Consider the following 7,036-nt stretch of genomic DNA (forward strand, 5'->3'; position numbering starts at 1 on the left):
AAAAGTAAAAGTGAGGGATGGGTTTCGTACACTACAAGTAGACAGACAATAACTATGGTAAATACAACTCTTTGATCTAGAAAACAGCGCCGGACAATAAAGCAGTGCAAAGAAGAAAGGGCAAGACCGGCAAATAGACGAAGCAGAAGGAAAAAAGGAAATGTAAACTTGTCTAAAGTTATTTAAAGGTGGGTCATTTGAAATGTAAGTGACTTTCCGTTTCATATAACGTATGTAGAATAAGAAACCAACTATTCCCTATTTTCTTTCTAGGGTAAATATACAGAAAGAATTTTTTAGAATATAAGCCCCTGCACCCAAAAAAAGAAAAATAGAAAAAACAGGCCCCCAAGCAGCGAACTGCAAGAAGATAGTTGAGGTAAGAATCTTGAAAGGTTGGTCAATAGGACCCTATTAATTAAAAGTCAAAGATTCTATTATAATTATATGTATTGTCTCATTTAGAATAAACATGAAGAAGATTTTGATAAATAAATGATAAGAAACAGCCCCATCCAGACTCGGTTACGAGAACAAAGTGGTAAGGAATACCCTCTCCTATACATATGTCATTCTTTGCTAAACAGGAAGACTTATAATACAGGTCTATAATTACATATATGCATATGTATTGTCTATTTAGGTATCGTTGTAGCATTCTGAACAGAGATAACTAAAGGCAACAACTGAACAGGACATACAAAACTTGGCTCACATCTGCTGTAAGGTGAGGCTATGAACTAGAACATTCTTAGATCTAACACATTAGGTGGTAGAATTGCTATAGAGCTTAAAAATCAATCTTCTAATTGCAAGCAAAGAACTTGAGACTGAGTTAATAGTGAGTCTATAACTCCACTGCTATGTAGTACTACAATCAAAGTCCTAGTACAAATCATCTATCCATGGATATGGTGCCACTTTCCGGGGTGTAACGATAGATCCTCATGTCAATGTCCAAATGACAAGAAATTTTATAACTAGAGATATGTCCGTCAGCTTGATTTGGTTACAGGTACATGATAGTGTGTCTTCTAATTTCAGATACCCTGCACACACGACATGAGGGAGGAGTACAACTTTTTCTAAGTGGGTCCTGAGGAAGGTGGTACGAATCCACCGAAACGCGCGTAGACCTGGCGTGTAATAGACCTGGCGTGCAACTAAAACACCGACGTTCCGGGTTGCCTCAACCTTAGAAATTGTTTTAGAACGTGTATGATTGTGATACTGGATGAATGAGTGGTGTGTATGAAAGTTGATGTGTGAGACAGGGTAATTGTTAGTCTTTCACTCAGCTCGCTAAAATCACAGAGTAAATACTGTATAGACTGTTATTAGTATAACATGAATTTTTGCACTTATTTAGACGAACTGTATGACTATATATATTGATGAATTGATGTTCGAATTTTGTAAAAGATCCCAAAAAAAAGAAAAAAATTGTTTTAATTACACTTTGATAAATCTTTTTTCAAAAAAAGTAATAAAATACAACTAAATAAGAAGAAACACACTGGTGTCCCTGTACTAAATTGAAAGCTATTTGTACAACTGTTGAGAGCAATGCCATAATAAGAAACTAAGATTTGACCATGGGGGAAACTTGTTATTTTTGTGTATATGCGTAGTCCCCTCTTTTCCCTGGTCATATAAGTAAACTTTAGAGGGGGTCCCAAATTATATGGTATTACAGCCGTCTTCAGCCAGGCTTGCTTGAATCCAGTGGCCAAGTGAGCAAGGGACTCACGTCTGAGCATACCCTGCCAAACTTATGGCCAACATAGCGGTACAAAAGGGGGTGGCGATGGACGGAGCATCTGAACCAATCAAACACTCACACCCAGTCAACAGATCTGAGTTTAATCCATCACTGTTCTTTAGCCCACTCTGCCACCCCAGTTCAGACATGGCCATATGCAAATCAGTCTTACCCTGTGCCTCATGGGAACAGCCCAGCCCAAACTGCCAAGCCATGCTTTCCCTGGACCGGACTCAAGGTTCCTAGGACCGGTTTCTGGCATTACAGCCGTCTTCAGCCACGCTTGCTTGAATCCAGTGCAAAGTGAGCAAGGAACTCACGTCTGAGCATACTCTGCCATACTTATGGTGAACAAAGCGGTACAAAAGGGGGTGGTGATGGACGGAGCATCCGAACCAATCAAACACTCACACCCAGTCAACAGATCTGGGTTTAATCCATCATCTTTCTTTAGCCCACTCTGCCACCCCAGTTCAGACATGGCCATATGCAAATCAGTCTGACCCTGTGCCTCATGGGAACAGCCCAGCCCAACTGCCAAGCCATGCCTTCCCTGGACCGGACTCAAGGTTCCTAGGACCGGTTTCTGGCATTACAGCCGTCTTCAGCCAGGCTTGCTTGAATCCAGTGCAAAGTGAGAAAGGAACTCACGTCTGAGCATACCCTGCCAAACTTATGGCGAACAAAGCGGTACAAAAGGGGGTGGCGATGGACGGAGCATCTGAACCAATCAAACACTCACACCCAGTCAACAGATCTGGGTTTAATCCATCACCGTTCTTTAGCCCACTCTGCCACCCCAGCTCAGACATGGCCATATGCAAATCGGTCTGACCCTGTTCCTCATGGGAACAGCCCAGCCCGAACTGCCAAGCCATGCCATAGTCAGGTAATGTTAGTAAGTCAGAACATGAGTACTTCAGTTAAGATTCCCAATTTAAGGGGGCTGACTTACTAAAATAACCTAACTATATAACGATAACCTTCATGCAAGTTTCAAACCGGACGGTGGATCTATGCCTACATACAATTGCTGATATCTAAGATTTTATTGGAGTTTGGGATACCCAACAAACACCTAATGAATCCTTATTGCATCATTTGACAATAATTACCTTGTCTAAGATTCCAACCGGATGGTGGATCTTCCCTTTACCCACAAAGGGTTGCCATTCAACTGAGATATCAATGCAGGATCATTTAATTATGACCATGGGATCAACCATAACCGCTGGATCTCTGCACAATCTGGGAAATTGCGTATAATGCATCCCTGTACTTCTCTACCAATTGGCTGTCCGTATCCACTTCCCCAGTCCTGAAGAAGATCTCCCGTGACGCATGACAATCTGTGCTCACCTTTGGGTCTTTGTTCATGTCCTAGCAGTTTCCTTGACGCAAAATCAGGTATATAGTTCACTATTGACTTCACCTTGTCACTTTTGTGCACTTATTTCCACGAGAGTCACTATTTTATTTCGCTAATATGAAAATGTGTTTGTTACAGCCATATATATACAAGATAAAGAGTAAACTTTGTTTTCTCCAACTCACATTTTCATTCCTTAGTGTTCATACTATACAAGTGTTCTCTAAAATTCATTTGATTAGATACTTTCTGAATTCATTTGTTGCATTGTATTAACTACGTGGAACACAGCAATTGCATTACCCAACAGAACCAACTGTCTACTATAGAGCGTTTAGAAAATAGACTTTCTCTTCTCTTAGCTCTGTGTTCCTGCAGACTGTCTCCATTACATGTCTGGGCTGGGTGAGGGCTAGACTTTGTGCATTCCGCCTAGACAGTCACAAACACAGGTAGGATAGTTTGACAGAGGACACTTCTGCATGCATCTGCATTCTGATAGCCTTTCTGGGCAACAAGAGGGAGAGGGAGCTGACACTTACATCTGAATAGGCTGCGTCCTGTCCCCACAGAAAGGGTTGAGTGCTCCTCACAGATAGCTTGGCAAACAGGGTTGGAATGAGAGGAGACCTGCACACTTCAAGGAGCTGCTTGCAGTTACCACCCACCTCAAAGGCACATTTGGCTATAAGAACTGGTGCTCTGACCCTACCAAATCAGTATTTTACTGGACCTGTGAAGAACTCTGGCAGGGGTAAGGACTTGCTGTGCTACATGCATTGCTACTCTTCTTGACTGACTGTTCTAAGGAACTGCTTCACTGCTTTGTTGAGCTTCCCCTTCTGCCTGCTGAACTCTGCTCTGCCGAGGACAAGGACTGGTCCATCTCACTTGAACTCAGAGTGACTCAAAGGGCTTGCTGGCTTGCCTCTGGTTTCTGAAGTCTCAGGGTTATAAAAGACTTCGCAGAATAATGCTGCTGCTAGATTCTGCCATCTGTGACTCCTATCCTTGCCTGAGGTGCACCCCCAGTCCTGGGCCTCAGAAGTGGGTTCTGCAGCTGTTTTTGCTACAAAACCAACACAGCGTCACCACTGTGCTGATCGGAATGGATGCAGTGCCCTTTGATGCTGATGCAGTACATACCCAAAAACATCCCTGCGTGGCTTGAGGACAACGCAGCACTAATCTGAGGACCTGACTGAGAGGTTCGACTTTGACATAGCAGCAATCTGAGATCCCGGCTAGGCTCAACTTCGACGCATCGACTCGACTATGTGAATCGGAAACAATGCATCATACTCTCTACGACAACGCTTTGCTCAATCCTAGGTACTTTGTCAGTAGGACCTGTTTGAGTCCTGTAGCTGACCTGCCCCCCATTGTGGTCAACCTGAACCTTGGATTCATCCCAGTCTCGTGCGACCTCAAGTAACCTTTTAGCGCTACTGACTTCTCAGCACTATTTGTGATTTATTCTTTAAAAACACATGACCCCAGTTCTACTTATTATATTTTTGTCATTTTGGTCTTGTTTTGCTCAGATAAATATTGTATATTCTTTTAAACCTGTTTGGAGTATTTTGTGGTGTTTTCATTGAGTTACTGTGTATGTGTGAATACTTTACACATTCCATCTTTGAATAAGCCTGTCTGCTCTGTGCCAGGCTACCAGAGGGTGAGCACAGGTTATTTTTTAGTGTCTATCTAGATTACCCTGACTAGGATTGTAGTCCCTACGGTTTCAGGGTGCACACCTCTGCCAACTAGAGACCCATATTCTAACATTAGTGATCAGCGGTGAGGCTAGGACTTGTGTTTGTACAATGCCATATAGTAATTTCATAGTTCACTGCAACTCTATAACTCAGAGCAATTTGAGCCTTTTTTCAATTCTCTCTGATTGGCCTTTTTGATTTTCCTGCTAAAATATGTGTCTCTCTGGAGAAGCCATACCTGCACCTGCAGGAATTGAGTTTGAGCTGGCGAGGTTAGAATCCTACACTGTGCATCAGCTGAAAGATTTCTGCAAGGACTTTCAAATTTTTACAAGGGGCTTTACCAGGAAGGAGCAGCTACAGAAGGCTTTGAGGAACTGGGCAGACACTCAGGTTGGAGAGGATGACTTCCCAGAAAAGAAGCAGGAGATCCCAGAGGAGGAGGGTGACCTGAATAGGAGGAGGGTGACCTGAATTTGGAGTTTGAAATGGCTTTGGAAATGCCTATGGAGAGGGCCAACAACTTACCTGGAGCAGTAGTACGTCCCAAATCAGGGAGCAGTGTCTTCTTCAGGAACCTGTCTCTAGATGAGCTGGCAGACAGGAGGGAGGAAAGGATGTTAAACTAGAGCTTGTCAAGCTGGAGCAGGCTCGTGAAGAAAGGAGTCTGGCCGTGGAGGTGAGGAAACTTACCCATAAGTTCAACCTCAAGGAGCTGGATGTAAGAGCCCTACAAGTGGCGCCCACCAACAGCAATGGTGGCAGCATACCTACAGTGTCCACTGGTGAGTCCAGAGTTAGGATCCCAAAGGATTTGGTGCCCAGTTATGTAGTGGAAGATGACGCAAACATATGGTTTGCACCCTATGAAGCTCCCAGAGGAGTTCTGGGGTGATAGTTTTTTGAAGGTGTATGCCCACTGTGAGAGGGACACACTTCTTACACTAGAGATAGGTGACCAGCCATGCAGTACTGCAATGAAGGCCATCCTAGGCAGTAAGATGGGACTAACCTCTGAGAGGTATAGGCTCAGATTCAGGGGCAGCCACAAGATCTCATCACAAACATGGGTAGAGTCTTGGATTATGCCAGCAAGGCACTAAAGGCCTCGGTGAGGGGTAGCAAGGTTGATAATTATTCAGGGCTGAACAACTTGACTTTGAAGGAGATCATGCTTGATATTGATTTCCAAGAGCTGCTCCAACACCTAATTGAAAGCAAGTTAACTGCTCCCTGGAAATTTGCTGAGAGAGAAGTCAACTGGGTCAGCACCAGAGTGCCAAGAAGGAATCCGGGTGTGACTCCCAAAAGGGTGGTCATGGTTCCCACCAGAAGAAGGAGGGGGAGATAAAAAGATAGAGGGCCTGACTTAGATGTTGGTGGGACCGCTACAGAGTTTGCTTCTTTTGACGGTCCGCCCGCTCTATTACAATGCTGGTGGTTTGAAGACCATTGTGGTCCCACTTACTCCGCCAGGGATGTTCACCCGTGTTGACAGCGCATTTGACCAAAGCAGAATTTTGGAAAACGACAGACCAAAATGGTGAATTTTACAGCACATTTTTCATTATATATTCAAATTATATCAGCTTTCAAAGCACAGTAAGATGATGACCTTAAAGAACATCAGGACGAGGGAGAGAGAGAGGGGGAGAGAGTGACAGAGAGCAAGAGAGGGATAGGTATAGAGAGAAATTGAGAGGGATAAATAGAGAGTGTGTGAGGGAGTGAGAAAGAGGGATAGAGAAATAGAGAGAGAGGGATAGAGAGAGAGGGAGGAAGGGAACAAGAGAGAGAGAGAAAGGGAGAGAGAGAGAGTGAGAGAAAGAAAGAGTGGGAGGGAGGGAGAAGGAGGGTGAAAGAGAAGGGGCTCAAGAGAGAAAGAGACAGAGAGAGAGTGGGAGAGAGAGGGAGAGAGAAAGAGAGAGGGAGAGAGGGATGCAGATAGAGAGAGGGGAAAGATGGAAGGAGAGAGAGAGAGAGAGAGCGCGAGAGAGAGAAAGGGGAGAGATGGAAGGAGAGAGGGAGTGAGGAGGGAGAGAGGGAAAGAGATGGAGACAGAGAGAGGAGAGAGAGAGAAGGAGAGAGACAAGGAGAGAGAGAAAGAATAGAGAGAGAGAAAAGAGAGAGAGAAAGAGAAAGAGAGAGGGAAAGGAGAGAGAGAGAGAAAGGAGAGAGAGAGAGGGA

The sequence above is a fragment of the Lissotriton vulgaris genome, chromosome 3_1, assembly GCF_964263255.1.
Source record: "Lissotriton vulgaris chromosome 3_1, aLisVul1.2, whole genome shotgun sequence".
In the NCBI taxonomy this organism is placed as follows: domain Eukaryota; kingdom Metazoa; phylum Chordata; class Amphibia; order Caudata; family Salamandridae; genus Lissotriton; species Lissotriton vulgaris.